Genomic DNA, 13,318 nt, shown 5'->3' on the forward strand with positions numbered 1-13,318 from the left:
GTGGTGCTGAGGATCCAACCCGGGCTGCATTCATGCCAGGCGAGCGCACTACCATTTGAGCCACGTCCCCAGCCCTGAATTTTTCATTCCCAAATTTTTGACTACAATATTGGAATGGTCATTATATTTTTTAAAGTCATAATAAGTAGTAAGCTAATTACTTATCCAGAAATTGTAGTTCTGAATTTTCTTCATTCATATCAGAAGAAATAGAAAAAGACATATTTCTTAAAATTAAAAAAAATAAAAACTTGGAAAGTGACTTCCAATAGGGTGGGAGAAAATATTTGCTAATCATGTATTTGACAAGTTACTCATTCATTTAAATGTACTTACAACTCCTAACAACAACCAAACTCCAAACAAACCAATTTAAAATGGGCAAAGGAGTCTAGACATTTCTCCAAAGAAGATATAAAAATGGCCAAGAAGCACATGCTATGAAAAGATGTTCAATGCTCTTAGCCATCAGGGAACTGCAAATCAAAGCTGCACTGAGGTACCACTTCACACTCTCAAGAATGGCTAGAATCAAAAAGAGCAGACAATAAGAGTGTTGCTGGGGATGTGAAGAAATCAGAGCTCTCACACAATGTTGGTGCAATGGAAAATATGGTAGCTGCTTTGGATAATGATTTGAGAGTTTCTTAGACAATTAAATGTAGAGTTACCATGTGACCCAGCATTTCAACTCCTATATGTATAATAACCTAAAGTGGCCTTTTGTTAATGTTTAAATTATGAAATGTTTTGGACTGTTGTTAAAATAATGATCTGATTAAATAATCCATTTCTTCCATCTAGAGGCAGTGATTGATTCTATTTTTCAGGACGTCTTTTTAGAAGTATGCCTTGACCTGACGCAAACTGATAGAATATACCAAATTAAAACTTACAGATAAATTTGCATTTCAATTTAATGACCTCTCATTAAATTGGTATGAAATTTTCACAGTCTTTAGATAAGCTAGGTGGTTTATATCTAAGTTTAAACTCAACTCCCATATTTTAATCTACATAAGTAGTATGTTTAATAAAACATACTTAAGACATTAAGTTGGAATGCCAGTCAATGAATGATGTCTTGGATTTGAGTTCCTCGATAGTTTTAAATCATATTCATTAGTCAATGGAATGATCCATTGGTAAGAGTTTCAACTCCAGACCTAGAGGTGACAAGCTGTTAGTGAGTCACATACTGAGTTACCTTTTTCCCAACCAAGGACACTGCAGTTCATTCTATTAGCCTTGATAAGCTTGCTTTTGAAGCTCTTCATTTTGAAGTTTTAAATGGGAGCTCTGCCATATGTCAGCCCCTAACTGAACTTAAGTAACCTTAATAAAGCAGATGCAATGTGCTCAACACCAGGCTGCTGCAGGGAGTTAGGCCATGCCCTTTCATTTAAGTGAAGCCACTCACAGCCCACTGGAGAATGACAACTGAAGCAAGGAATGCATTTCTCAATCCTCTGAGCACTGATACTCCTGTATTTCCTTAGGTTGCTGAAATATATATTCTCTCTCTGAGGCTAACCTCTAATCCTCAGTCCAGAAATGGAATCATTTTAAAATCTGCAAAGTTTAAACTAAGCAAAGACAATATTAGACAAGTGAAATCTTATCTAACCAGACCATTCAAAGACTGGCTTTTTATATGGATGGAACAATAATGTTCTAATTGCATTTTACTACTGAATAAAGAGTCAACATTTTTTTCACTGTTGTTTTATAAAATAATGGGTAGGTATGAGAACTCTTGAGGTTAAACTATTTGAATATCTAATTCCACAAAGGCACCCCTTCTACCCAGTCTCTAATAAGTAGTTGCCCAATTTTTCCTGGAAAACACTGAATTACAGGAGCTAAAACTTTGCTATTGGAGAATGCCAGGTCAAAACGTCTTCCTTAGGTTTAATCCAAAGAAGCTTTTTCGTAACTTCTACTCATTTTACCCCTTGGAGAAATATCAACTATTCTAAGTCTAAAATCAAGATGCAATTAAAATTGAGTTGGCAAAAAAATGTATTTTAAACTTGGCTTTCTCGAGTTGTTGGTGGCCCATTGTATGGAGAGGTACTTTCCAACACATGTTTTCAAGAAATTTCACAGAGTAAGAGAAGTCCAAAGATGAAGAGAAAGACATTATTGGCATTGAGAAATGGAGGACATATAGTGGGGAAAGCATTTCCAATTTTTTTTTTTTTGCCTTTTCTTTTTCATCATTTTTCACCCTTAAAATTAACCTCCTCTTCACTCAGAATTCTTTTAGCTGGGTTCCTTCCTCTCTGACTCAAGCAAATGGCACTGCAATTCCAAAGAGATGTTTTTTTCAAAGAGTGGATACCTAAATTGTTTAAAGCAGAGAGTAGACTATTTTGGTGCTTACAAATGTCAGCATTCAAATTGAATTCCTTCCCTGTTTGCACTCTGCAGAATCAAACAAAATCTCGGTGTACATGCCACTGCATTTGCAAACTCCTCCTTGCTGGGATGTGATCAGTGAGGACTGTGGATGGAACTGTTTTGGCCAGAGGTAAAGGTTAAGTGTGAATTTGAACCAGATCCAGAGCTTGACAACATTTGGACATTAAAACTGTCAGATGATCCTACAAAATATGCCCAGTGATTGTTTTCTGGACCAGTTGGCCCTCTAAGTAGATTCACTTTCAAGTTTTATCCCACACTCTGAGATTACTGAGAGAGCAAGGAGACATGAAATTGTTGACACAAGAGGGTATAATGTTTGTAATAAAGTCAGCCATTTGTTTCTCTTATATCTGTATATTGAAAGGTTTTGAATCCTAGAACACTTAAGGATGAAGAGACAATCAAGTTTCAGACAGGCTTAATCATTAAACTTTGCCATGGGTTTTAAATAGATGTGTTTTATGACCTTCCTATAACTATACAAAGTATTTTAATTTCATGATAAATAAACCCTTTCAATTCTTCTTTTTTTGCAGTACTGGGAATTGAGTCTAAGGGAACTCTACCACTGACCACAGCACTTTTTATCATTGAGACGGGGCCTCCCTAAGTTGCCTGGGCTGGCCTCCAGCTTGCCACCCTCCTGCCTCAACCTCCCCAGTGGCTGAAATTATAGATTCTTGCCACTGCGCCCAGCATTAATTCTTAGCTTTTCAAGAGCTTCTTTTGTGTGAGAAGACAAAACTTCACAATAATTATTACTTCTTTTATTGTAAATGGACAGTCTGGGTATTTTTTAAAAATGCATTTATTAGATGTGGTTGCACACCCAGTGACTTGGGAGGTGGAGGCAGAAGGATCACAACTTTGAGGACATCCTTGGCAAATTCAAGGCCAGTCAGGGCAACTTAGCAAAACACTGTCGCAAAATAAAAAATAAATAAAAAGGTCTGGGAATGTAGCTCGGTGGTAAAGTGTCCCTGGGTTTATGTCCCAGTGCTGGAGCCAAAAAAAAAAAAAAAAAAAAAAGCATTTCCTTCTATACTAACAGATAAAAACAGAACAGGTGAATAATTGGGAAAGAAGGACAGATCTAAGGAGTGAAAGAATCACTTTTAGCTTTTCTTTTGAGATAAGAAAATAAGACAACTTATAATAGATAGACTATATTCTATTTTGTGTTACCTTGGAAAATTCTTAGTCTTTCTGGGCCTCAGATTTCCCACTCAAAATGGTCACAAAAATACTATATTTATCTGCTTATGAGACACCACCAATTTTAACACATGCCATTGTTTCATGTACCACTGAGGTAAACAAAATGTCCCAGAAATCATGAAACAATGTTCTGCGATCACTGAGAATTGTGATGTTATACTTGTTGAAAGTTCTTTTTAAGCCTTCTTTTAGACACATTCTTGCCTCATTTCTATGGCACAATAACTTCCAATGCAGTATAAACCTGGCTGTGCTTTCACAAGTCATGAAGACCATGTTACTTCTGCCTGAAAATGAGTGTTACCTACCATTAATTACAAATGCTCCAAGGTCAAAGGTGTCAATATGTGAAGAACAAAAATCTGCATTAGAGTCTACAAAGCATGGAATTATTTTTTCATCAATGCAAATAACTTTTGTTATTATTAATTGTATGATAGTTATTAATAATCATTTGTATACTACAGTTGATTATGTCCTTAACTAAATAAACTGAGCATCCTAAATCTGCTTCTGCACTATGGAAGCTATTAAAGTTGAACTTTGAGTATAGAAGAGAAAGTGATTTCTCCCTTTGTTGGCATAAATTTTGGGGACACTTCTCTGGTCAAATGCCATCAACAATCCAATATCTAGTTATTTAATCTTTTATGCTTGTCCCTAAAGTTCCCAAAGTCTTCTAAGAACTATGGTCGGCATCACTCTTGAATAGATTTTCCTCTAAATAGGATGGCTAGTTTACCTTTAAGAGCCACTCTTCCTTTGATTGACCCATAAGTACAACCAAGTGTAGTTACTATCCTTTCAACTTTCTACTTCTTCCTGTGACAGGGAACCTTAAAAAACATGATGGCTCCATCTGTCAAGCTTTGCAGATTTTAGGGCTTTGTATAAACTCAGTGGAACCTACATATTCTACCTTGATGGCCCCATCCTAGCTGAATGTTGCACTGAACTGCTTCTCAAACAATGGAAGAATCTTTGGAGTCCTCTGGCTGTGCTTCACCGCTTCGACTTACTTTCAGAGGCTCATAACGCAAGGTCAACCATACCACAGGATATATTTCTTTAAGTGCAGTGACCTTTTTGTTCACTCAAGCAAATGAAAAAATATAAAACACTGAACTACCTAATGTAAAAATGAATTTATAAGTATGATCTTTGAAAGGATCAAGATGTTTATCTTATACCAGATTGGTTTTATGTTCATTATAGTTGAGTACAATCTGTTAAAAAATCATCATTTTGTGTTTTTTGATAAAAATAAGGGTGAATCTTTTTTTAATATTCACTTTTCAGTTTTAGGTGGACACAATATCTTTATTTTACATGTATGTGGTGCTGAGGATGGAACCCAGTGCCCCGTGCATGCTAGGCGAGCACTCTACCGCTGAGCCACAACCCCAGCCCCAAAGGGTGAATCTTTAAAGACAGAAAGTAAAGTCAAAATCTTCTTTATTGTCAATGATATGGTATGCATTCCTGCTCACGAACTTAATATTTATACTTTCAAGATCAAAACGTTTAACATTCCTTGTTTTCTAAATCTCAATCTTTTAGTGTTTTATAGTCGCTTTATCTTCTGAACTTTTATCTTCTTAAACTGCTGAAACTTACCCTAATTGAGGTAATCACACATCATTCCAAAGGGTCCCTAGCAGAGGGACTTTGGACACTTGCCAGCATTTCATCTTGACGTGTGCTTCTCTGCTGCCCTCTACTGTAAGTATCAATAATTTTTACAAGACTGCCAGAATATATACGTAAATCTTAGTAATGGAAAAAGCAGAATACTTAGTAAAAACTCTACTTTGGAAAGAAGAAAGCACGAAAGTAACCTAAAAAGAAAAGTGGTCATTTTAAACTACTCCAAAATGTTGCTATTTTAAGTAACAATTATTAAAATAATGTTCCCAAAATATGATCCATCATGCTAAGCCAAGTTGGCTGTATCTGTAGTGGTTGGAAGAAATTATCTCAGGATCTCAAGTTGGAATGATTTTGTTCATTCCCTAATAAATGAGTTGAAATAAGAGGACTTGTAAAAACTCATACATCTTCACTTCTACTCCCTATCTTCTTTTTCTCAAAAACTTTCCTTTACAGAAAATAATTTATTTTTCTCCTCTTATCAAAATTAAAATGGTCAGTTATTTACCCTAGTTCATACTCAACTTTATTCTAACAAAAGCACATTTGAAGTTCATAACATTTCTTTTCCTTTCAACAAATATTTATTGAGCATGTTCACTGTCTAAATTCCTTGTTAAGAGCAGGAACGAGACTCATTCCTGACCTCATTGAACCTGCAGTCTATGAGAAGCTATAGACCTGTCACAACAACAACAACAATAAAAATCAGGAATACTTATTTAATTATATTTACCAGGAACAGTATTATAAGCAGAATGAGTAGCATATATAAAAGGGTCTGGGAGGGAATTTGGTGCACTTGGGAATAAAAAGGTCAGAGTGGGGTACGTGAGGCTGGAGAGTGAGGCAAGAACAGAACATGCCAGGTCTTCTAAGATACACTGAGGATTTTGGCTTTTATCCCAAGAGCAGTTGGAACCACTCCATGGCAGTTGGCAGAGGAATGACATGATGGCATTGTGATTGAGAGGGATCACTATGCTGTCTGTGTGGGACAAGTGGAGACAAGTCAGAGTGTGGGCTTATTTTCTCGGGATATGGCCCAGTTGCAGTGAGGTATAAACAGAGGCTTGAAATGAGGAGGCGGCAGTAGATGATTTGGAGACATTTTTAAGAAAATACAAGTGAAAAAGTTTGGCATGTGGTTGGCTGGGAGTTGTGAGAGGGAGGCTGTGGAGTTGGGCTACAAAGGAAAAGCAGTTCCAAAGCAGAGGAGGAGTGTAAATTCATCACTAAAAGTGCTGTTTTCTCTGTAATTCAAAACAGAACTATGCCTTCTCTACCTCTCCCCCTTGCTCACATCCACCTACTTATAGACACACATGTATACTCTACTCTCAGAATTCCAGGCATGTTCCAGCCATGTCATCCTAAACTAATGTGGAAGACTTATCCTCCCACTATAAATACTGAAATGCTGAAGAAATTTAATTATGTAAGTGTATGAATATATATCTGAGCTTAATAATAGGGAGGGGGTGTGAAAAGCTACCTGTGGCAAAACAAAGAGTTAAATAAAAGTGTGATAACATGCTAATATGTAACTCTTAGGAGATTACTCTAAACTTGTTTCTTATCTGTAAAACAGTAATACTTAATTTGATATAGCATGAAGATTAAGTGGAATAGTAAGGTGCTTAGAACAGTGTCCAACTTGCAGTTAGTTAGGAGCAAGGGAACTGAATGCATTCTGATTCAGTTAAGGACGTAGGCCTTAGAGCTGGGAGCTAGAAGGGGAAAGCACAGTTGGGACACAGGCATGCCTTGGGATTCAGGCAGTGGATTGCCACTGAAATACATACAATAGTGTCACAAGAAACACCAAAACTTCTGTTTACATACAATAAAAAAATGTAGCCACAAACAGAAAGAACAATGTGAATCAGTAGATATAATCTTTAGGCTTTCTTTCTCCTGTTGATTTTATGGGATTTATGTGATTTAACAATCTGTAAAGGTGTATAAAATAAGCTTAAAGTGATCAAAGCAGTTAACAAGTAGCCACCATGAAAACAGAGAATCTAAATAAGTCACACATACTTGAAACTAAATGTAAAAACTGATCCTGAAAATATCAAAATGAAGAGAGAAATATTTTCAGAATATTGCTTAATAGCAGGGACAAATTAAAGAATTGCTGAATTAACCTAATAAACTGTCTCCAGAGGATAACCTTTTCATTGTTAACAAAAAAAGATATGAAGCCAGAAAGAGCTGAGTTTCAAAGCGAGATGAGCAGAAGAGAGGTTCCAGTCATGCTGGCTTTTATGCGGGAGAGTAATGAGATCATTACCTATTCGATTGTCTGGCCCAACAGTCAAAAACTCCTGACTGCACACACAGCTTCCAATGAACATTTTAGGATTTATGTTTCATCTCAGACTTGTGGGTTATTACAGATGTGAGAGTGGGAAGGTGAGGTTTAGGGGATGATTCTATAGCTTGGGCCTACTTTGCTGACACTCACATGCTTTCTTATAAAAAGCAACTTGGGTGCAGACTTGCCTGGCTTAAGTCAGTTGAATGCCACATTCCTCAGGAAACAACTGTTATTTGCAAGAGAAATGTAAGCGTTCAAAGGCCCCTCCCTGCCAATTAGAACAGTTTACCTTGAAGGGGGACACTTTAGTGACCCTTACACAGACCAGATTCCAGAACTCAGGAGATAAGGATAATGCCCCCTAACAATAAAATCTGAAAACAGGTTCCATTTAGAACAGCCTTGGATCCATGCATGTCCCCTCTGCAGGGGTAAGTGTGATGCCATCTTGCTGTCAGTCACAAGCCCAGAGATGGACCTGGGTGGGACTCTCTGGAAACTTCCCTGGGACCCACAAGCAAGAGAGGCACAGTCCTTTCTCTCTCTGAGAGGACCCATTTTCTCTCTTGAGAGTGTCTCCTTTTCTCCTTCTTCTATTCTAATATATCATGTCTGTTACTCTGAGAAAAATGCCTAAAATCTCTTTAGCACAATTGTTTAAAAAAAAAAAAAAAAAGTAACCTGGATCTCTGTGGCTGCATCCTTGGGAAGCCCTAGTTCTGTAACAGACTTACTGGAAAGAATTTCTACTATTTCTCATACAGAAGTATCTGACACCAAACCTATCTTCCTGCATAAGAAAACAGAGAAGCAAAAATGTATATCAAATAACATACAGAGAAGAATCATGATCAGTGAGACAAAGAAAACCATCTAGAGGAGCCCCTGATCATGTCTGCATTCTGTCTAGAGGTCACTTCCAAGTTATCACACAGCTGGCCTCACTGACATAAAGCAAGACAAGAATCGGGAGAGGCCAAGGTGGCAAGGACTTGCAGGGCAAAATACTACAGAACCATATAGAAAGGAGCTCTAGAAATCTGTAAAGTTATACCGGAGTCACTGGCAATCCAATTTTAGACCTGTACTGTAAAGGTAAAATTTCTAAGCTGATTCTAAGCTGCAAAAGTCTGAGTTAAAGTGTAAAAGACCAGGCATTGTAAAGCTTCTAAATTGTAAGGCCTGGGCTAAAAAGTAAAAGACCAGGTATTGTTAAGATTCCTCTGCTACCCCTGGAACCTGTAATCCCTGTAGTTGTTAGGACAATACCTGAACTGCCCAGTAAATATTTCCACTGTTTCCACTGGTTGTCTAATAACCTGGGATTCTGTGTAGTATGTCACGTAGTCCTTGAGGCCCTAAAACCAATCAGTTTGAATGTGTACCCCGCTTAGAAGTGACCAATCACCCCTGCCCAGACTGTTTCCACCAATGAATGTGCTAATCATGTCTCAGAGTTGTTGTTCAATTTTCCCATGCCTCATGATGATTTGTTCTGATGTATGCAAAGCCCCCTGCCCTCTCCAAAAAGTGTACTTAAGCTCTGCTTGACCTCTGCTCTGGGCTCTGGGCTGCTCTCCCTTCCTGAGTGAGCCTTGAGCCCCAGCATGCTGGTTCATTAAACTCCCTCTTGCCAATTGCATGAAGCCAGTCCCTTGTGTGGTCTCTTTCTCCAACGCTCCGCCGGACCCTTACAGTACTAGTCTTTGTAAAAAAGCAGCACCACTTTTTTATTCAATGTTTTTGTAGGTCCAACAAACTTCTGCAATCTATTTATTGAAAAATACATAACCCAGAATGCCATAAATCAAGTGAGGCTTAGATGTAAATTTACATTATATTATTGATTTAAAATTCATTTGCTATCATCTTAACAAGTCTTGTTTTCTCCCATACTAGTAAATTACTATTTACTTTGTTAGAGAAGTAAAAAATTTGGAGTCAAATCTGTCACAACCCATACCTAATAGATACCCCAAAACGAAAGTTGATTCTAGTCCTCAAATATTCCCAAATCTTTTCACTTTGAACTTCTCTACTGCATCCACCGCATCTAGGTCAATATGCCATCAGCCATTAGTGGATGTACTAGTTAGGACTAAGAGTAGATGGCATATGACAACAGATCCATCTGCTCCTGCCACGAAAAGACCAAAACAACTAAACAAGAGTGGATTAAGCAAGTTGGAAGCTTATTGCTCTTTCACAAATATGAGACTTATTTAAATAAGACATGAGTTTGTTTTCCTTCATACTACAGAGCCAGGTTGCTGACTCCTAAAACACTGATGCTTTTTATTGCAACAGACTTCAAGCTGATAAGGCCCAGGTGGCTGGGAGTTCCAGTGGTGATTGCCAAGTGTTTCTAAACTCTTTTGTGAACCTTGTATTATCCATAGGGTAAATTATTATTCAGCCCATTTCTATTATGTTTATGCTATAAATGTTTGAATGGTTAATAAATCACACACACTCACACATAATCCTTTATAAAAATATAGAGAAAGAAAATATTACTCTGCACCATATACGGAGTGTTTGGCACTAAGAAGACAGAAATGAAGAGATCAGGCAAAATCCCTTATTTGTTATAGAGAGGACAGTCAATAAACAAGTCTTCCAAGATAAAAGAGTATGAAGAAGAAAACCAGAATGCTAAGATGGAGAGTAACTAAGGAAGCTAGTTTAGATAGGAAAATCAAGGAAGGTTTCTTTGAAGAGGCAATATTTGAGCTCAAAATGAGTCGAGTACATGAAGAACTAGGGATGGAAGATGTTCTTGGAGAGAAGAAAAGTAGAAAGGGCTTGTTTGGTTCAAAAGTACAAAAAAGCAGGTTTGACTTATATTCCTATGTATGGAGAAGAATGGTGTAAAATGAACAGGATTGACAAAAGCAGCTGATTTAGGGCCTTTTCACTATGCATTTTATTCCAGAATCAGCAGATGAGTTTTAAACAAGCAGAAACATGATTTGTTTCCTAATTTAAAAAGAGAACTTTGGCCACCATGTGAAGACTAGATTAGAAGGAGCAAGGGTAGAGGAGGGCAACTGTCAGCAATTAATGTGGCCACCTGGGCATGGCAAGTGCTAGCTGGCTAGTTTGCTCTCAATTACTATTCTCTTTAGTATCAGTGTCCGTTTCTACCTGGCCATATCACTTCTAAAAGGTTACATTTTACAGCCTCCCTTGAAGCTAGTAGAGAGAGGTGATTAAGTCCTATACTATCTGATTTAGCAAAAGTATTTTGATAAACCCTCTTTCAGTATTGAACCTCAGCTGTGTCCCTGGAAGACTGTGTTGGAGGAGCAATGCGTTCACCCCTGTGTGTGTTAATCCATCCACGTTCCTAAAAATAGCTAAATACAGACATAAATATTTCCTGTTCAGTCAACTGTGTCTTCCCCTAACTGCAAAACCACCCAACTGTAAATCATCTCCCCTGAGCCTGTCTACTTTTCCCTATAAAGGTAGAAGGCAAAACCATGTTGTGGAGAGACGGTGTATGACCTTAGGACCTAGAGTGTTTCACTTATGCAATAGACTTTTTATAAGGCACCTTTTTTTCCCTTTCTTTTTATCATCACCTTCTTTCTTGATGCTCGAAATGTACACGTAAAAGCTGGAACTTGGGATACATTCTTTGACCAAAAGGTAGCATACATTTAAAATGAATACTGTTAGAATATAGCAAGGAATATGAAAAGGAGCATAAGAGTATAGCAAGATCACAGAGAAGGACAAGATTAATTATAAGGGGCTTGAGTGAATCTCAGGAAACTTTTCAGAGATGATAGTTTAGATCTTAAAAGAATGAGAATTTAAAATATGTACTAATAAGATATGTAAGTATGAGATAGAAAGAAAATGACAAAATGATAGAATTTCTTCTTGACAGGTTGGAGTGACAAACAGAATAAGAAGCAGAAACTGAGTTTGTGAACGAGTAAAAAAAAAAAGGCAAATTAAAAATATCAAGCAGTACAAAGGAACAAGGAGGCTAAGGAGAGAAGTGAAGACACTGGGAAGAGGAAGAAATGAGTGATTTCAGTTTTAGTCCCTTGGTTCAGAGGCAGTAGGGAAATATGCAAGTGGAAATACATTAAAGGTGGCTGAAATGCTGCTTGGCTTTGACTGAGATCAGAATAGGTATGTGTTTTGAGGCAAAGACAATGGTTGGAGCATCCCATACTCATGGTTGGAAGAATTGTCCACAGTACCCAAAGTGATCTACATACTAATGCAACTCCTGTCAAAATACCAATGGAAATTTTCAGAGAAATAGAAAAAAAGTTATATGGAACCACAAAAGACCTGTCCAAGCAATCTGAGAAAAACGAACAAAGCTGTGTCATTAGAATCTCTGATTTCAAAACATACTACAAAGTGATAGTAACTAAAATAGCAGATAAAAACAGACACACAGACCAATGGGATGAATTCAATTCCTTGTATTTACAGCCAACTGATTTTTAATAAAGGCAGCAAGAACATCCAAGGACAATTTCTTTTATAAATGGTTCTGGGAAAATTGAATATTCATCTGCAGAGGAAAGAAACTAGACCCTAATTCGTACTGTATATAAAAATCAACTTTAAATGGATCAGACTTAAATGTATGACCTGAAATTATTAAATGACTAGAAGAAAATATAGGGGAAACACTAGGACTTTGGTCTAGTTAAGATTTTTTCGAATATGAACCCTAAAGCCTAGGCAACAAGTAAAATTAGACAAATGAAATTACATTAAAGTAAAAAACTTCTGTGCAGCAAAGGAAACTATCAGAAAAGTCAATCTACAGAACGGGAGAAAATTATGTGCAAACTATTTATCCAACAATATATAAGGAATATATAAGGAACTTAAACAACTCAACAGAAAATACCAAATAATCCAATTTAATAATGGTGTATGACCTGAACAGACACTGCTGGAAAGAGGATATACCAATGGCCAACAAGTATAGGAAATGCTCAACATCCCTAATCTTCAAAATAATATCAAAAAGACACAAAATAAATAAATAAAAGACAAACCTTGGCCAGGAAGCGGAGAAAGGAGAACCCTCATACACTGTTTGTAGGAATGTAAATTAGTGTGATCATTATGGAAAACAGGATGGAGGTGCCTCAGAAAACTAACAATAGAATGAGCATGTGATCCAGTAATGCCACTGTTGGGGATAAATGTTGAAGAGACATTTGCACTTTCACATTTACAACAGCCAAGCTACAGCATCAATCTAGTGTCTATGGATGAGTGAATGGATAAAGAAAATGTGTTCTCTATACTCAGTGCACCATTATCAGCTGTAAAAATAATGAAAAAAAATTCTGTGATTTGCAGCAACATGGATGGAATGAGGCACTGTTAAGTAAAATAAGTCAGGCATGGAAGACAAATACCATGTTCTTACGTGAAAATTCAAAAAGTTGAACTCTTAAGAAGTAGAGGATAGAACAGTGATTAGCAGAACCTGGGAAAGGTTTGGGGGAGGGAGGGATGCAGAGAATCAGGTGTGGGTTCTGAGGTGCAGATGGAGGTGTAACTTCTAATTCTGTTAGTGTAGGATAACTATGGTTGATAATACTAATTGAATATTTCAAAGGAGTTAGTAGGGAGGACTGCATCTTCCAAATACAAAGAAATGTTATGCCTGAAGTGACAGACATACCAATTACCCTGACCTGAGCACTA

The sequence above is a fragment of the Urocitellus parryii genome, chromosome 3 (genome assembly GCF_045843805.1).
Source record: "Urocitellus parryii isolate mUroPar1 chromosome 3, mUroPar1.hap1, whole genome shotgun sequence".
Classification (NCBI taxonomy): Eukaryota; Metazoa; Chordata; class Mammalia; order Rodentia; family Sciuridae; genus Urocitellus; species Urocitellus parryii.